The sequence below is a fragment of the Stigmatopora argus genome, chromosome 17 (genome assembly GCF_051989625.1).
Source record: "Stigmatopora argus isolate UIUO_Sarg chromosome 17, RoL_Sarg_1.0, whole genome shotgun sequence".
Classification (NCBI taxonomy): domain Eukaryota; kingdom Metazoa; phylum Chordata; class Actinopteri; order Syngnathiformes; family Syngnathidae; genus Stigmatopora; species Stigmatopora argus.
Genome location: NC_135403.1, coordinates 13037334 through 13057686, shown reverse-complemented (window position 1 = coordinate 13057686; position 20353 = coordinate 13037334). Strand labels below are relative to the sequence as shown.

Sequence of the window (20353 nt, the reverse complement as noted above, 5' to 3'; positions counted from 1 at the left end):
GACGCCAGATCTAGACCCTCATGTCCTCTAAAACTATTTTGCATCGTGGAAACAGCATTCCATTCCAACCACACAAGACGACACCTTTTCACCAATCTGCTGTCTTACAAGACAAGAACAAAAACCTGGACCGTCAGCTGCCCCCGAGGATCGGTTCGGAGACCTCTAGTCGACTTGCAAAACATCCTTCATCACCACTATGACATTTGGAGCCTGAGAACCGCCAGAAACCATTTGACGTCAAGTATTTCAACATGTCGAGGGCTTCCCGCATCCATCATTTTCCCGCCTTGGACACGAGTCTCCCGCAAACACGCCGGCGTTGCTCACCTTTTGGCACTTTTTGTCGTCATGGCAACATATCATGGCAGATGACTGGAGCTTTACAAGTCGGACGGTGTGCGCTCTTGGGGGGAAGCACCTCGGAGCGAGGCGCTTCCTCACTGTACCTGTCTCATTATTTATTAGCACTCTGACATGAGTAATGCACAACCAAATGTTTGTTGACGTGCCATTAATTGGTATCAGCCCGACCGGTAGAGACTGCACCCAAGAAGTTCACGCCAAGCATCGCCTTCGCCTGACAGTCGTCGAAAAGATGTGACACGCACACGCCACATTAATCACGTCGAAGTCTACGTGCTCGGCGCCGGGCAGAATTGGCGATCACGTCGTATCTCCGCCGCCGAGCTGCAACACGGGCGCCAGTTGACACTGATAATATTCTATCTTCGTTCTGCGTTCGTGTCACCTCATCTTTTACAGTGTCAATCAAAAGGGAGAACTTTTACTGTAGGCTGAAAAAATGCGGTCTTAATTTGCTCTTCGATTATTTGCTTCCCCGTACTGGGAAAAACAACATCTAAGGGTTTTGATTGAATCATAATTCAAAACGCAAAAGCGGTCAAAATTCGGTATTTGGATGAAAGGTACTTGGTAAGTACGGATGTTGTGATCTGGTATTTATTTACGGTATTGGAATCAGTCACAAGTTTTGGATCTGATCCAGATTTCTGTCATGATGTCAGATGTTGAACCGGTCTTTTGCAGATTTGGCAAGTCCAATTTGTAACCAATAACTTGTCCTTTTAACAGGTGAAACCAGCGCTAGCAGTCAGATCCCCAAGCTCGGATGCAGTGGTCCATCTCGTACCTTTTAGTAGGCCTCAATGTGCCGGAAGACCTCATTAAACACTTGGCGCCACGTCTTCGTCGAACTGGTGAGCCACGCCGTTTTTTTATGCGGCTGACCTTTAACGAGTTAATTTAAGACTCCCTCACGTTCTCTTGCAGTGTACAGGAGGCTAATAAATCCAAAGACGAGATACCCTTGAGCAATGATGATTATGGTGAAAAGGACTTTGACGTGGCTGTCAAATGGAACTTGTGAGTACTTTGAATCTTTTGTATTTGGTTTTAGGGTTGGACGGGGTAGGAAATGATTGTTTTGCTTGAGTTCTGCCCCCCCTTTAGAACACAAAAACGACCATTAGACACACTATCAATGCCCTGATTTTTTTAGGTGGAAAAAGTAAAACGAAAGGATAGATGAAGGATTAAACAAACTCCCATAAAAGCAAAAAACACTAAATAAGCAACATTATACCATAATCCTAACCACTAGCACATATTCCGCCTCCCCGATTTTTTTCGGGTGGAAAAAGGAAAACACGAGGGTCGATAAAAGAAATAAAAATCTCGCATAACTTGGGAAAAACACTTCAACTCTTAAGTAACATTACCCCAGAATTCGCAACACATATTCCGCATCCCCGATTTCTTGGGTGGAAAAGGGAAAATGAGGGTGCATAAAGGACGTCAATCCTAAACAAAAACCATAAACATCCACACTCCAAGCTAATGCGTTTAACTTTTATCTTAATAACTAGAGCCCCCGACAAAATACTCCCTTCGTCTGTTTTCATTCGTGCTTCTTCAGCTCCGTTCCGTCGTTTCTTCTCCGTTACAAAAGGCAGGAATTATTTGAAGCGCTCTTGTCCAATTGCGCGTACCTCAGCATTTCCAAATCAATGCCGAACAAAAACAGATCCCTTCGCATCATTTTTTGTGTGTTTCTTACCCGCACCTACGCAAGCTGACTGACGGGCGCGCACGTGTGTGCACCGCCAGCATCTTTTGAGCCGGTTGGCTTCCAGCCAGCGATGCGGTGTGAAGCTGGGTGGCCGCTCTCTTGAGTGTATAATCACTCTTATCTCTGTCGTGTTCCCACAGGCTGAAACCATCAATCCGGGGAGGGTCTGAGCTGTAGGGCCCCCCAAAAAATAACATTGTGAGTAGCAGGGAGAATCACCACAAAATATATTTCTCACAATTAGCAAGAATACCGCTTACGCGATTGGTAACAATATTTCTTTGGGTGCGTCTCAATGGATCTTTTGATAAACTCGCTGAAAAACATCACATACGATCAACCGTTTTTTTAAGTTCTTGTTGTTGAAATACGCAATATTGGAGTCGATACAGAGGTAGATGATGTCCCCAGTGTGGTAAATCTCCTGACCTGGCTCGGTCTCGAGGACACGTTTTAAGAATATTTGTTTGGCACGGTACCGGTGGTCAAAATCCTGGTTTTAATTCGGTCTTGGTGAGTAGGGTAGTCTGATCTTGACCAGACAATACTTGATTCAAGACACATTTTGAAGGTATTGGTCTTGACTCGGACTTGTTTTCCAAAAGACTCGTGGCTACGGTCTAGAGCAGGTCTTGTGGTCTAGTGTGGGACACGAGTCCCGAAATGTCTCAACCTGGAAGACTTGGTCTTGGTCTTTTTTTGTCTGATGTCGGTCAAAGGTGGTCTCGATTTTGCTCTTAGCTCGGTGTCAATTAATCAGAATTCTTGGTCTTTGAACTGGTCTCAGTTGGTTTTGGTCTGGAGCAAGTCTCGGTCATGGATACGATGGTCCTGATCACAACACCACTTGAGAATGTGTTTGGTTTGCGAAAAATGTTATGGTCTTGGAATCTTATTTTGGTATGTTGTCGGTCTCGACTCCACTCGTAAAAGTTGTGGTCCTGTCGTGTCTTTGCAGTCTTGAATCTGGCCTCAATTCGCAAAGGACTTGGTCTTGCTTTGGTATATTGTTGTTCTCGTTTTGACTTCAATCCCAAAATTCTTGGCCTTGTCTCGGTAAATTCAAGTATTGGCTTCAGAAAAGCTGGTCTTGAGACCAACACGAACCACTACATTGGGACAAACGAGCCTTAGCGGGTCATTTAAAGCTTCCAACGATGCAATCCTGCATGTTTGCAGCGATAGTGTTACTGTATAATTAGGAGTATATCGTGAGGAGTCAGGCTAATGCACTCCTAGCGGGATATTGGATTGAAAATAAGTGGATGTTGAATATTTACTCTGCATTTGTGTTATCCAGTGTCAAGCTTTTAATTGCGTTGGTTTATTGGCCAGCGGGCCCGATCATTAACTCCGTCCAAAACGCCATCTACCTTCATTTGAGCCTCGATTAGGGGTGCTCCATACGCCAGAGCGCCAATGCCACGCTGGGCCGAGATTGGCTGCCCCCCCCCCCCCTCCCAGAATGCTGCTGACACCGTGTTAGCCCATGTGTCACTGTCGCCGTGTTCAGCACAAAATAGTGACTGCGAAAGGAAATTGCCTCAAGTGACTGTGTGAGAGCTTTATTTTGTAGGGGGGGCAAGTGGGAGGCAGTCGCTCGCTCTCCAGAAATATTTAATGCCCGTAAGGAAGACATTTTTAGTGCTCAGACTTCACGGCAATGCGCACAAGTTGCCATTTAATGCCACAGACATAATGAACAGACGTTTTAAAAATAACATTTTGCCACAACTCCACTTCGATAGACACTTAAAGAAACAGTGGCGGTGGTGCAGAAGCAGTAAAAACTTAAATTGAGTTGTACAAACTGGCGTTGTAAGTTCTTGGTTGGACGAAAAATTACTTTTCTGGAGAAATCGTGGAGGGAGGGTTTTGGGCTCTGTGCCATTGGTCATTTCGTAAAGGTTTTCGCTGACATCCAATCAGTTTTTACACATTTTTGGGTCGCTTTTTGTTAATTTTGCTTTTAAGCACTTACTCTTAATCTGGGGCCATTTTTGATCACTACCGCCAATTGAATTTTTTTTTGGAAGACCTTTCTTGAGGTTTCAAACCCCGTTCAGTGGATTATCTTGCAGTGTGAGTTGAGTTAAGAATATCCCTCCCATCCAAAACTACAATTGCGCATGTTCAACATGTTGAATAATTTTGCGTATACACAGAAATCCAGACATATTTCAGTATTTTCCCCTGACTTGCATTCGATGTCATGTTGCATTTCCTCCCCAACAACTTGTGATGTGCGCTTTGCTGCTTGTAAGAGATCACATAAAAAGGCTGTAAAACATGGAAAAGAGGGAGTTGGAATATTTTTTTAGAAGAATAGGGGAGAATAAAAAGCACTGCAAGATCCGGAATGTTCCGTCAAAATGAGCAGGGAACTAAATATGCCAACCTTAAAATCTGTGAAACCGTTGCAATTCACCACCAAAAAAATAATGTTGGTTTTAATTAGATTTTGAGCAAAAAATATTAATTGCACTTGAGTAGGTCAGTATTTTCCCCTATTTTATACTTTTTTAATTTTTGCCAAATTGTGTACTCAATATAACAACTTTTGTATGGGATTTTTTGTAAAACCGATCTCGTTTTACCCATTTCGGCTCTAATCCAGATTGTCTCGGTCAGTGGTAGCAGACAAAAACATCATCGTCGATTGCTAATGTTGATATGTGCATATTCCCCCCATTTCACTATATAAATATAGCGTGTCAGCAAGCAATATACCCAGACAGTCAAACTGTCAGCATCATACAGCGACATCTACAGAATCTTGAATTTAGTGCCTACTGATTGGGCACCCCATCCACTTGGGAGAAAATTTTAGACTTTTATTTGCGCCCTGTGAGTAAATATTGTTTTTGTACGGTTTATCACTTAATAAGGGGAATTGCAATCATTAATAAAGGGAGCAATTGGCTGAGGTTGGCAGGTATGAAAGTGCAACATACATTCCGTAATATACAATACTCATTTTTACTTTACATAACAAGAAATTGTTCTGTGTACGCGTACTTCCAATTATTTGTGATGAGCATGAACACCAAACATCCTTCGGCAGCAAAAGTCCTTAAATAATATTCAACGTTTTTGCGAATCGACTGCGTCCCCCTGTGATACCCCCGTCCCTCGCCACGTACAACCGTTCATCTTCCCACGTGATTCCGCCGCTGTACCCGAGCCTCCAAAACCCGCTTTTTAGTACACCCCGGCGCTTCCGTTGCAGCGTTTTGGCAGCCGGCGCGATTTATATCGTAATTATCGAGGCGTCCCCTGGCGGGCGTGTTGTCCTTTGAGGCAGTTCGCGTGAGGTGAGAAACGCACTCCCACGCTTCAGACAGATGTGATATTTGTTTTATTTTATCTCTCTGTTGGCTGCTCGGCCAAGTGAAGTGTAAAATCACAGAAAATGTTGCGGCGCCAAAGCTTCCCTCAGGGTGCGAGTCAGCAACAGGTCTTGGGAATCTGTAAAAAAAAAAAACGACACTAATAATAAACATGGCACGCTGTGTCGCACGTATGTGTGTCTCGCAGCTTGTACAATATTTAATGCCAGCTTTTGTGTTTAAACCGGCGGGCGACACAAATAAAGCCCTCGCGCAGATGGGAGCTAACACAAATTCTGACCTTTAAAATTAATATAGAGAGAGGAAAAAAAGAGGAAGACTGGAAAAAGAATTGCTGAAAAGCTTGGCTGCTAAATTGAAATACAAAACAACATTTTTAATATGATGTGGAAGTAGGAAATGTGACTTGTTAATGAATCTGGCTGCGATCGCTAAACGTTCATTTGCCCCTATCGCTTAAAATGGACCGGGAGTCTAGTAATAATTACCGTATTTTTTCGCATGTATGTCGCTCAAAAAAATGATGACTTAATCGAGAGTAAGGCTTATGTGCGCACAAATTAGACTTTACATGCACGTAACTGCAAGGTGACAAAGACGTAAAAACGGGAAAAATACTCTGCCATTTTTCTTAAAATTCTCCTTTCAAAGTAACATTTGTACTCCCTAATTAATATGGAGGTGAAAATTGTAGATTGGGGGCGGCTTATACGAGAGAAATGGTAAAATTCAATGATTTTAAGGCAATTTTAAGGGTACGGCTTATACACGGAGGCGGTTTATATGCGAGAAAATACGGTAAATGATTTGGATTATTGATTAGTAACGCAGAATTGGATCAAAGTCGATCAAAGCGCAAAATAATTATAATGTTGACATGCCGTAAAGTTTCAAATATCCTATTTTGTCAACAAATTTGTCATTACCCTCAAAATTATTACCCATATTTCATTGCTGTAGATCAATTGGAATTATGTCAAAGGACTTCCTAATTTTGGATTAAATCCACCGATGGTCCTTGACTGCTTTTGTATAATCGCCCAAAAACTGATCGTATATTACACCATCATGAAATATTTGCCACCTGTGCCCTCCTCTCGCTACCCCGTGAAAATTTTCCCACATCTACTCCGGCATATGCAGAAAACGAACCCGTCAGCGCCGCATGCATAAAAGCAAAATCTTGGAATAAAGTCCTCTGCCAGTGCAAAGGCGAGCGCCCGTCTGTGAAAGTGTAAAGGACTCTGTCTTGTTCCCATCACCTCCTTGACTGAGTGCATATTTGTGTTAGTTTGCTCTCGCCCGAGGGCAGAGGGCCGGATAACTCGGCTTGGGCAGCGAGTGCCAGAGGCAGCGCTCTGGCCTGCTTTTAATAAATAACGAGCAATAAGAGGCCCTATTGTGACGGACTATGAAATATACAGCATCCGTGCCCTAAGACTTCAACAATTTATACAAGGGGGTTGGAAAAAATATAGTATTCCGATCCGGGGTTGTGTTTTCGTCCTCGTATGAGCAAAGTTGAGCTCCAGCCCTCGCGAGCATTCAGTTTTGCTCCGACTTGTGCAGGGGAAGTTTGCCTTCCCGGCGCGGAGTTTGACCAAAGGGGTGGGGTGCATGCCGAGGAATGGCGGCCGCTACCATAGAAATGATTCCCCCAAGAGTTCATGCCTCGCGGGGAGAACACAACAAGCTGTCTGGACGGGAAAAATCGCGGCAAAGACTTCACCGCCGGTTCTGACTCACCTAAATAAATGTATGCAGCAGAGGCCATTTGATCACAGAGGCAGGATAGGCAGTGTGACATTGTTGTGGTTTGGATGTGGACTCAGAGTCAGTAGGGGTTTTTATAGGATGATAAAACTGCGTTACTGGCAAGTAGTCTGGTCTAGGAACTGCATGTGAGGCTAGGATTTCAGCAATGGGAACAGTTGTAATTTCTTTCAAGGGTCGCGGGGATGCTGGAGCCTATCCCAGCTGACTTTTCAGGCACCAGGCGGTGAATCGGTGACCAGCCGATCGCAAGGCATGAGTAGACCGACAACCATTCACGCTTACAATCATACCTAGGAGCAATTTTGAGTATCCAACCAGCCTTCTATGCACGCCTTTGGAATGTGGGAGGAAACCAGAGTACCTGGAGGAAACCCACACAGGCCCGGCCCGGCTGGGGAGAATATTCTAACTCCACACAGGTGGACCAACCTGGATTTGAAACCAGGACCCCAGAGCTGTGAGGCCAACGCGCTAAGCACTCCACCGCCAGACCGGCCAGTTGCAATTTCTTTTCGGATTAAATAATAGTACAAACGCAAGCTATTCTCACCAGCCCAGCCTCATACTGACTTTCCCCGTTAAGCTACACAGCTAGAGTATCCAACCTCCTTCACTCACCCACAGATCCGGGTTATTCTACCTCCTTCCATACTCACCCACTTATCCACTACCCTAAACCTAATCTAATTTCTACTCTATTCAGTCCAAGGTTCCTCTGCGGGGACAGATCCCACCCAGCCACAGGGCTTATAAACAAAACAAGCATTCGCAGTAATGGACATTTTTGGGTAACCTCTAAGTCATTTGCTGCTATTGGTCCAATGAGACAGGGATAATAAGAGTGCAGGAAGCAGATGTACCTACCCGACTGAGTTCGAGACAGCGCTAGCTCGTTGCTCATTTTCTGACAGAAACAAAAACATTACAAAAGCCCCTCCGCTCGCTATCGCTTGAAATGACTCGGTACGATAATAGTGGAGGCCCGGCAGCTCTCGGCACGAAGCGGCAACAACCTCTATTCTCTCCGAGCACTTTTATCTTCGGAAGGATGCGAGCGCGACTAGAAATCCAATCTGCTTCCCTGAAATCACTCCCACGTCCGCTTCCCTTCTACCCGGCGCCTCCGGCTGAGCCGCGCCGCTCGAGGACTCTTCAGGCCGAGCGCCGCCATCCCGGCATCCTCCCTCGGTTGCCGCTTCTAATCAAAAACCGTCGTGGACCCGGTCCCGGCGGGGCGAGAGCCTCTTGACACGGTGGGGTCAAAGGACGCGATGCTTATTTCTGGACGGTCTCGGACATTTGCGATGGCTTGAGAGAGGAACATCTTATCCGGGAGATTTTTAGCTGCTGTGACCAATGTGTTGATTGGATGAATCGCAGACAAACAAAGGTTTTTGCGTGGGCTATTGAGACTATCTCTTACAGTGGGGGACATGGTCGAATCCAATTTATCTAATTTAGTAAAGTACCCCCTCGGTAAAGTACCTCCTCCGATGAAAGCAGGGCTTTAAAGGCGCACCTGCTACTTTTGCTTAAAAGTTGGGGGCGTGCACCTTTTGGACTGGTGTGAAATCAAATCTGTCTAAAAGTCTAGGGCGAATCAAACGGCCGGTTCGGACTGTTATGCGGTTGGCTTTTTGTCTTTTGATATGAAGATTTGTTTGGTTAGCAGTCCGATATCTACACGTTCCATCATTACCCAGGAATTGGCCAAATATCCCATGAACCTTATTAATATCAGCACCAGTTCTCAGTGAGGATTTACTTTGGTATTTCAGTCCGTTACCCTGCTCAGATCACATTGTCCAATGATTGATTTGTTGTCAAATCCTGGATCGCTTGCAAAAATGGCAGTTTGGAAAGGAACCGCCCCAAAAAGGAAGGGGAACAACAGACTGTTGTAAATCCGCCCCAAGTCTTGTTGTCTAAGAATCAAAGTCTGTTCTGCCCACCTGCTGCTTTTTTTGCGGCATCAGTATTCACCTCGCCTCCCCGTCCTCCATGTCGCCCCTCGCCCGGCAGCCCTAAGGGCATCCGCTTTGGACCTCTACCCACATGGGACCCGCTGGTCCTCCTGACACCTGTCTGCCTGGGGTTGACCCCAGTCACACTAGGAATCACACGACAATACCCCGCGGTCGTAATCTGCCGGCACGCACGCACTTTGACGGGCAGACACCGACGAACGCCACGGAATTCTGAGCACAAAGCAACCTTCTGTCCGCCGCCCCCCAAAAAACTAAGCTTATTTTCTGCTCACTTTGAGTTCGTGGCGGTCGATTGTGTGCCTGGAGAGCAATTCCTCCACGTCAAAAAGTTTTACGAACCCGACGAATCCAATGGTGGGGAAATAAATGAACAGAACCCGAGTTTGCGTTTAGGGCAGCCATTTTGAAAACAAATCTTCTCATTTGCATTCATGTTTATGTCACATTGGGAAACGTGGCATTCATGAGCTCGTGTTAAATCGTAAAATTGGATATGCCTTTGCTTTCCAAATAATTTGTTTCTTCGCACAAAGCGCCGGCGGCAAAATGATCCGAGGGATTTTTGTCGTACAGATGTTGGGATTACGGCATGTCTGTTCAAAGGGATCATCTTCATCCCCTCGCAGTGACGCCTCGAAGGACACGTTTGGAGAAAGCGGAAAACATATCGCTAAAATAAACGCTAATTGTGGGGACGCTCCGCAAAGCTGGGCTGCCCACGTTTCCCTATTCAGGCCGTTCCCAAAAAAATCCCGTGGGGCGGGTTCTCTTTCGATTTCGCGCCTAACTTTCACGATTTTTGACATAAAAAAGCTCCGTTCATTTCCAAGGGCAAGACCACATCAAATTTATAAAACCGTACTACACTTTCAGTCCCTGACACATTTCACAAACCCAACAATTCACAAAATCAAGGCGCTTAAAATGTATCTGTTTTTTGTAAAAACATACATTCAGCAAAATTTGACAAAACATAGCCATCCACTTTTAATTTACAAAGAACTGAATCAAACAATCTGGCCTGCGCCGTAATATGAGCTGTTCTCTTGCCACGTCGGGGACATTTTCCTCGGCGCCCGTCACCGGCCCCCTCGCCGTACTCGGACTGTCACGTCTCGCTAGCCTCGGCGCCAAGCCAAACGCGGTCGCCGTCCTCGCGGGAGGCGACGCTCACTTTGTTTGTCATCTCGCTACCTGCCGAGTCGCCGGCGATCGGCGCAGCCCTGCCAAGTGACCCGTGACATGTTTCTCTCTTTAAACGAGTGCGTCACGCCGAAGGATTTTGCCTCTGGAAGGAGTTCTGAGAGCGCCAAAACTGTTGGCAAGAGACATGAGTGTGGAGATATTTCTAATTAGGCCGCAGGAAACAGTTTTTTTTAGCTTCCTTCGTTCTTTTTAGTACACTGATGCTCTCTCAAACATCCAAGAAATATTACCTACTAACATTATCATTTAAAAACAACAGGGATTGACACCAGTCATGTAAAAGTTGTCCATTTTTTTTTGGAAATAACAATTAAAATCTATTCACTCATCCATTTTCTGAACCGCTTATCCTCACAAGGGTCATGGGGGGTGCTGCAGACTATCCCAGCTAAATAGAGGCACCAGGCAGAGGACTCCCTGAACCAATCGCAGGCCACAAGGAGACAAACAACCAATCACACTCATGGCCAGGGTAAATTTCCCATCCAATTAGCTTAAGCATGCATGTTTTTGGGACGTGGGAGGACACCGGAGTTCCCGGAGAAATCCCACACAAGCCTGAGGAGAACATGCAAACTCCACACAGTGAGGACCGACTTGGGATCGGATCGAACCCTCGACCCCAGAACTGTGAGGCCGACGGGCTAATCACTCGTCCGCCGGGAACGCCCCCCCACCCGCATAATCCCATTAAATTATTATATTTTTGATCCGAGCAAAAATAGTGGGTGTAAATGTTTAAAGGAAAGCAGCCCGTAGCAAGGAGTTTTGGCCGGAGCTCCCGCGGATGTGTGAAATGTGTTCTTGTCAGCCTTTGGGGAGGAAAACCGCGAGACTAGACGACAGTTTGAGAAGGCGCGCAGGGAGAGAAAAGATCCGTCCTCCGCGGAGACCTCGGCTGCGAAAAGCAGATACCGAGCCAGAAAGATCCGTGGACCCAAAGTTCCCCAAACACAGCCTCGAAATAGCGGCGGGCGTTGAAAGGAGGCAGATGCGTCTTGACGGAGAGAACGGCGCCCCGGGACTCGAAAAAAAATAGCCATTTGTGTCACCAGCTAAAGCCAACGTCCGCTTTTATTCGGGGAAGCGCTGTCAAAGAGTTACTTTGAAACTTAGTCACATTTGATGTGTCCTTTGGGCTTTCTTGTACTAATCAAAACGCTTCAAACACAAATCTTCACGAGGGCGCAAAATAATCAAATGAGGCGATAACAGTCTCAGTCCACAACAGACCACATTCGGAGATTGTTCCTCTGAACTCAGGTCCGCACCACACAACTTTCCCTCCATCTTATCAAGGTCCACAAAGGCCTAATTATCACACGTCTCTAAAACCTTACTTACCCGTGGTGTCGGGTTTACGAAGACTCCCTTCCCTTCCCCGACGGCGGCGGCGATATCCGCACAACATTTGAAGCTTCAAAGCCAAAGGAGGTGTGTGTTACAAATTAATTCTGTGTGCGGGGATTCCGCGAAAGCATTTTATGTGGGTGTCAAATCTGGATGAAGACGAAACAATTTCAATTCCAGGTTGGCTCATCATATTTCGTTTCCAGCTTCTATGTCAGGGGTGCTATTGTGGAATATTGTGGCGCAGGTGAGTCGCAGATAGCATCCTCTGTTTATATGAGCAGGGGTCGGTCTGACCTACCAATAAAGATATCAGACCGTGTGTTTTGGCCAAAACGACGACAAAGGAGGGCAGATGTCGTTCATGTTTTCACTATACTGTGTTCAAAGATGCAGAGTTTTGCAATAAAGCGGGTCTTGCCTCCTGTCTGGAACCGGATCATAGTGTGCATTTTGTTCAAACTCCAATAGTGCCCAAATACGTAGATCGCGATTTACCTGTAGATGGCCAAGGAGCTATTGGTAGATTCCACGACAATAACATTTGATCCCTACTGCCCGTCTGTTCTGCTGAGTTTGGCTTTTCCGCAATAAGCTTTAGCATGAATAGAGAGTGGATTTTCACCCCCGTTCCCTACCGCTTCCGTACATGTTGGTAGAGTCCAATGCGGTGTATTTGGATTTGTCGGTGGCCTGGGAAAAAAACGTAGATTGTGGAAGGTTAAGTCCTTGAAAAGTAGACCTTGGACCAAAAAAGTTTAAACCCCCCTGTTCTATGTGATGTCTTCTTGTTTTTTTGTCACGTCGATGTGTAAAAAACAGCGTTAAACCAGTGGCGGTCACAGTGCGCTGGCAGCCATGTTTGTTGTAGGAAGACTGCATTAGCATCCTTAACGAGCGAGAATCGGCGTCCTAGATGTCAGGGAAGAGCACGTACGTGATGACAAGTTATCATAGAAGGCAGGTTGAATGGTCTTTGATTAGATCCAGAGAAGATTAGAAAGGAACAGTTAGCGGTGGCAAAGTGCAATCTCCGAACTCGACACGGCGTCTCCTTGATGTGCGGCAGGCTGGCACACGGGTGTGCGGCACGGGAGAATACGCGGGATCTCATTTAAATGGAGCTTTATTTTAGCGCCGCCATCGAGACGGGCCACGGAGGAATCGCTCATCAAACAAAGCTGGGAGCGCCTCGGCGGGATGGGAAGAAAGGAATAATAATTGTGTACACTGCGAAGGTCTCAGATTTGTCATTAGAGAAGCCGAGAACAGGGCCAGAAATAATGGGCCCGGGACTGGTGGCGTTATTTAAAGAACTTCTAATCATTGGTCCACGGCGCCTTGGCCGCGACCCCCTCCCGCGTAGCCCGTGCCATCAAAGCGGATTAAGGTTAAATAAGTTTACGGGGTAGTTAGACCGCCGAGCCAGAGGGGGTAGAGAAATAATACTTTGTCCTCAGGAACTTTGTCTCCTGGCGAGGACAAAGGACAAAAATGTGAGAGGTCACCTTGTGGTACATCACCTGATTGTTCACGTTTTGATGGAAAACTCCCCCACAAAAAGTTAAAACTGATTTTTAATCTGCTCTACCCTCCACCAAATTAGTAAAAACCTTACCCGTATCCCAAAGCATTTTTGGGGGACTGAACATTTGGAAAAATTCTCCCAGAGTGTAAATCATGACAATCCTGCCTCTTTTTTTAAAATTGATTTAATAACAATGTGAGTGCTCAAGGTCCACTGCTTATTTTACTGTTATCACTAAATACTTTTTTTTTTTCATTTCGATAGACGCTGCTGACATTGGCTAACAACAGATAATAATAAAAAATCGGAAATTGGATTTTGATTCAAGGTCACAAAACAGAACATCTACGCTTGGGTCATTCTTGAAGGTCTTTTTTTATTTCAAAAATATCTCTTAGCGCAGAGCAATTGCAAATCGGAGCCTGGCGTCCGATCACAAACAAATGAAAAAAAAAACCGAGCCAAACGAAGATTCATTTTTGCCCATTTTTCCCAATTCTGATCAATCCGACGAGCGTAATTAAAGAGTCTCCTCCCATTTAACGAGCTCTTCATCAGCACCGACGCCTAAACGACTTTGCAACTGCTTTCCAAAACTGCGCCTCCTTCTTACTTCGTTACAGTTTGTGTTTCCTCAGACACCGCGACAGTTTGACGATGGCGCTCGGCAGCTGCTGTGACACGCCGACTCGTTCGGCGCTTGAAAGCGTGCCAGCCAGTCGGCGCCGAGAAAAAAAAAAGTGAATTTAGCTTTGACGCTAATGAAAAGGCAACACGCGTCGCATCCTGACAATACCTGAATATCCACAGGCGGCTAATATCTTCCTGCCAGTTCTCTGCGCTAGCGGGGCTTTGCTTCATTATTTAAACGGCGACCACTGAGCCGGGCTGCCCTGGAACAATATCATCATAAATGCGGCGGCGCCGAGCCGTCTTTGCCCGAGATTTCAGCTTTCAGGGGGGCCACCGGAGATCAGGACACAAATATTGTTTGTTTGCCCAAACTCCCCGGAGTTAATTTAGCTCGGTGTAGCGGCCGACCTCGACTCGGCGCTCTCGCCCGTCAAAGAGATTAAAACGGGCGAGATGAGATGGGCCTGAAAGCGCTTTCCTTCTCGCCGGCGGAAGAAAACAATTTATGAGACTTAAAGAGTCCAACACGACGCGAGGACACAGGCGGTGTGCGGAAAACAATTTGGGTCGGATTACGTTAAAAGGAGCCAAAACTCAATCCCAGGAAAAGTCGGACCGACTTGAGCAAATGGTGAAGATAACGTCAAAGAGAAGCATTATTATTTTCTGTCATTTTAGTGTGTGTGGGGAGGGGGGGCTGTTCTGGACTACATGGTCAGCAGAAGACAAAGTTCAAATTGTTTCAGTTTGGGAACTTAGCAGGAGAGAGTTTGTGGACAAAAGTAAGGAACCCGTAAAAAGGGGCAATCACGATCATGTTTCGTAGTTTTGTCTTTTCTAATTGGACTTGGTCAGACCTTCCCTATTAGAAAAGCATTTTGATTTTCTGTCATTTTAGTGGAGGGGGGCTTTTCCGGACAAAAGGGTCAGCTGTAGACAAAGTTCAACTTGTTTCAGTTTGGGAACTTGAGTAAGGAACCCATAAAAAGGACCATGATTAGTAGTTTTAGTAGATTTTGTCTTTTCTAATCAGACTGTCAGACCTTCCCTGTTCAAAAAGCATTATGATTTTCTGTCATTTTAGTGGAGGGGGGCTTTTCTGGACCACATGGTCAGCAGTCAACAAAGTTCAACTTGTTTCAGTTTGAGAACTTAAGAAGGGAACCCGTAAAAAGGACCATGATTAGTAGTTTTTAGTAGATTTTGTCTTATCTAATTGGACTTTGTTACACCTGACCTTGTTCGAAAAGCATTATTATTTTCTGTCATTTTAGTGGAGGGGGGCTTTTCCGGAAAAAAATGGTCAGCAGTAGACAAAGTTCAACTTGTTTCAGTTTGGGAACTTGAGTAAGGAACCCGTAGAAAGGACCATGATTAGTAGTTTTTTGTAGATTTTGTCTTATGTAATTGGACTTTGTTACACCTGACCCTGTGTGGTTCGGACCAAACCCCAAAATGTTAGTGGTGCGCACCAGACCATGACTCGAGAGTGGGTCTTCACTCCCAAAGAAAAATTCCAATGTCATCACATTCCCGTCTTAACTCACTCCTGTAGAATTAAAATGATAAAATCTGAACTATTCTTTACCAAAAGCCAAAAATGTCGGTCTTGTACTGGTCTTGATGTTCTCGAACCTCGGCTTGGAAAGAATCCTCATCAGCAAAACACTAATAATTACCGTTCCTGTCAACTTCCATCGGCTCCCACCATCAGAGTTACAAAAAAAGAACTCGATTTAATAAAAATGTACTATTCCATTTCCATCCTTGGCTATGTTTAACAACAAAGGATAAAAAGAGATGTTTCCTGTCAAAGCGTGCTTGAGGCGAATATTTTTTGACATATTTCATTTCACAGGCAACACGAACAAACGATCAAACCATCAAAATCAAAGAGGCAATTACGGTACATTTATGAAACGCTCCCTCCAATTAAAGAGTTCAACTCAACATGGGAAAGGCCAGTGGGCTTGTGGAAAACAATTAGTGTTTAATCACAATCAAACTTCCAAAACCTGAAACTCGATTCTGAGGTGCAGTGGAACCTCACAACATTATTTATTTCCCACACGGAGCCGTATCACGAATCATGAAAACCCAAACGACCGGCCAAATTCCCATGATTTAAATAACGGCCTCATCAGGGGTTAATATTACGGACTTTGATGGTAAAAATGCTCCATTCCTGCCTTATTAGATTAGATAACTTTATTCATCCCGTATTCGGGAAATTTCATTTTCACAGTAGCAAGAGGGTGAGAATACAGACACAGAAAAAGACATTTTAGACATAAATATATAGGTAAAAAATAAATACATACATACATAAATAAATATATATGAATAATTAAATAAGCGTGTTGCTGAAATATACATACATGTACATGGACATATACATATATATATATATATATATATATATATATATATATATATATATATATACATACATATATAAATATACATTTACACACATCATACATATCACATACCTGTCAACGTATACGTTTTTCCCGTATTTTTCATTTTAAATTGTGTAAACCGTATAACAACTTTAGTACGGTATTTTTTTTAAGTACGTTCTTTCGTAAAACAAAAACGATCTTGTTTTACCCATTACAGCCCTATTCCGGATCATATTTAAGCATGATATGCGCACGCCCATTCCCCTTCCACACCTCCACCCTTTTTGCTATATAAATATAGCGCGTCAGCAAGCAATGTACCCAGACCGTCAAGCTGTCAGCGTCATACAGCGACATCCACAGAATTTTGAATTTATTGCATGCTGATTGGGCACCCCATCCACTTTGGAGAAAATCTGAGACTTTAAAGTGCGCTCTATGTGAGCTAATTTGTGCCGGGTTGCATTTGAACAGTTAATTGCTAAATAAGGGGAATTGCAATGATTAATAAGGGGAGCAATTGGCCGAGGTTGACGGCTATGTTATTAGCTTTTTTGAACGCCATCTGCATTGTTCCATTTTCATCTCAGCTTTTTTCTTCCAATTATATATATATATATATATATATATATATTTTTTTTTTTTCTTTTGCGGAGGGAGTCCCCGCAGGCACAAAGAATTAACGGCACGCACCTCCGTTAGCTTTGAAGCTTCTTATCTTCTGAAGATATTTGCACCTTCCAATCTGCCCACTCTGCTTCTTCTTCTCCCCGTGGGATGCGTAGTCACAGAACAAAACTACAGTTACATTTTTTTTTGTTTAGCAATGAATTTTTCAACACCACCGCGGCTTTGTTTTCGATGCAACGGGGGGTCAGCACTCGCCTTTTTAGTTTTTCAAAGCGAGAACATTTAGATAATGGGCGCTGTGTTTTGGGCGGATGCTCTCTTCAGAGTTAATTCGCTTTGGATTTCATAACATATGTTCATGTGTTTTTGTTATATTTTTCGGGAGTCTCATTTATTACTAATGTCAGAAAGAAAACTTGTGGAGTTTTTGTCCAATGCAAAGAAGTCCTACATCAACAAACTTGAAACAGTGCAAAAAAGTTTTGATTTTTAAAACCTTGCATCACAAAAAAAAACATTTCCATTCAATTCCAATTAAATTTTGCAGCTTGTCTTATATTTTTCGTCTGATTCACAAAATCCATGCATCAAAATAATTATTTTTTACATTCAACCTGCAAAAAAACATTTCCATTTACTCTACAAAAAAATTCAACTCAAACTTACAAAACTATTTATAATAGCGTTCATTATTTTCCCCAAAAATATCCTCAAATTTCCCCACAATTAATCAGGAGCCAACCAGGAACTCCCCAAAATTGTCAAAACCACGGTGCACGGCGTCCAATCAAAATGAATCGTTCATCAACGGTAGCTAATGGGCTAACGAGGAACTTGCATCTGATCGACGTAGATAGTTAGGATTAGCCTGGCGTGTGCGATTGATAATGAGCCCTTTGTTTCTCCCACCTCAGGCTCCAGTGTTTGATATGTCAAAGCGCTTTGAATAATTGACTCGTTAAATATGGCCGCCTCGCCTATACGGAGAGACCACCTGTTAATAAAAGAAATGCCGCGGCGCGAGCGCCCGAGGGCTGGCGTTCTTCAAAGAACATCACTGGTGAACTGTCAGCACATATCTTTTATTGACAAACCAATGTTCTAACACAGCATGCGCCCTCAGATTTCCATGCATATTTTGTCCTGGTCCCTCCTACCTTTAAATGCATATTTTCATTTTTTTTCAATTGGAAGCAGAACTAAGACACGTTTTTTGCATTGCTAGATGGATCCAGAGATTCCACGTTTCACAAAGTCCTCAATTTACCGTTAAAGTCCTCAATTTACCGTTGAAATGATTAGCATAGTTGCGAGTTAGCATTTTTGGAGTGCGTGATGTGGACTGGCCAAGTTTTTCCCACTGTTACGGATTTTACATACTAACTAATAATGTCAGTGTTCGAATATGAACTATCAGGACTCGTATGGATCCATAACTTCTAAAATTGTACAAAAAATAAATACAAATAGAATGTCTGGGAAGACAGGATCCAGTAGACGGCCTACGACTCAATGAAAAATGTACGTAGACGAGTACTTGTTGTGTTTACTCATTAACTAAATGATACAATCTTGTCAGAGTATTCGAATATGAACTATCAGGACTTGTACGGATCCATAACTTTTGAAATTGTACAAAAAATATAATGTCCGGGAAGACAGGATCCAGTAGACGGCCTCTGACTCAACGAAAAAATGTACGTACACGAGCACTTGTTGGGTTCATCATGGGATGCAAAATGGAAAGTGGTCCAGATGTAGAACTAAATCCCAAAGACCATAAGCACTATCAAAAAATGCCCATAACCAGAGTATATTCCTGTTGTATTTTATTATTATTTATCGAAATCTGTAATTTGATCCATTAGCCAAAATGTCCGCCTACGCGGATAGCATCTCTTAATGGGATCCGCGCTAGTTTTTATGCCAAAGTGCTCAGTTGCCCTCTTAAGTGTTAAAAGTTTTTTTCTCCAATATATCTCCTTCCGTGGAGCACAGGTGAACTCATTAAGCGAAAACCCGTAATAACGACGGTGAGGACACGGACGAGGGGGCGCCATTAAGAGAGCGTTAGCATAGGTCGGCGCCGTGTCATGTTGTTAATAGCCGCGATTATCCATCAAGGACCAAATGAGCCATCAACATTTACCATGTGTTCTCAATCGCGCGAACCGCAACAACCCGTCACGTCTCACAATACGTATATGTATTTTTTTTGTACAATGGCGATAAAGCTTTCAATTCAAACCTTTCCCGGCTCATATTTCCCAGCCGTTGACTTCCCGGGTCTGTTTATTCGCCGCCTCGCACGTCTCCCACAGCCCGAATCAGTTGAAGCAGTCTGCCGTGCAATGGCTAGGCAGGAGGTCATTTCCTCCTCATTACTCGCGAGCACGTATGAAATAAACTCATCGATGTTCGCCGCACACCAGAAGCGCCACGTCAGGCTTTTTTTGTCTTCCTTTCCACACAAAATCAACATAAAGAAAAGGGCCGCCGCACGGCTCCACTCTGTGAAGAATCTGAAAAATGGTCTCGCCGGCCGCCGCTATCCGTTCGGGCTTCGCGCGCCGTGGGCTATATTGCTTTTGGAATATTTCGGTGGGAGAGATTGACGTGCGATTGATTTGTCTCTCTGTCTTTAATCTTATTTGCAGCGGGGTTAGTCCGGAGGAGATTTTTATCCAGGGATAAAAAGGAGGAGTGAACTTTGAAGGAGGATTTTTGAAAACGGCGACAAAAAGGTAAGTACACAAAAAGTTGCAGCTTGAAACTACTTGTGGCACTAAAGCAATTTATTACAAATACATATGTGGACTAACAATCCCGCGATCAAACAATTGTCAAAAGTAGGCGTGGCATAAAAATCTAGATCGCGTCATCAAATTTTTTTTACTCGTATTTCCAGTTGATATCATATTCACTGTAGCCACCAGAGGGCAGTGAATCTTCCCGAATTAAAAATACTACAAACATAGTAAACACTTTCAAAACAAAACACTCATATTTCCACTTTATATCATATTTACTGTAGCCACCAGAGGGTAGTGAATCTTCCCGATTTAAAAATACGACATACGTAGTAAACACTTTCAAAACAAACCATTACTCATATTTCCAGTTTCTATCATATTCACTGTACCCACCAGTGGGCAATGTATTTCCCCAAATTAAAAATACTACATACATAGTAATCACTTTCAAAACAAACGATTACTCATTTCCAGTTATAACCATATTTACTGTACCCACCAGAGGGCAATGTATTTCCCCAAATTAAAAATACTACATACATCGTAAACACTTTCAAAACAAACCAGTTTATATCATATTCCCAAACCATTACTTCGCCACCACTAATCAAACCAAACATTTTTTAAATCATTTCACTTCAG

General features: G+C 43.9%; 1 protein-coding gene across 1 annotated transcript in view; it reads left to right on the top strand.

Moving 5' to 3' along the window:
• The window catches only part of LOC144092134 (uncharacterized), a 53244-nt gene extending 33524 nt beyond the window's left edge, over positions 1–19720 (top strand). Inside the window, exons 6-8 of the mRNA XM_077624923.1 lie at positions 1096–1220; positions 1294–1386; positions 19616–19720. The gene's annotated coding sequence lies outside the window, so the exon portion shown is untranslated. The remainder of the gene's footprint in view (positions 1–1095; positions 1221–1293; positions 1387–19615) is intronic.
• The last annotated feature ends 633 nt before the right edge of the window (positions 19721–20353 follow it).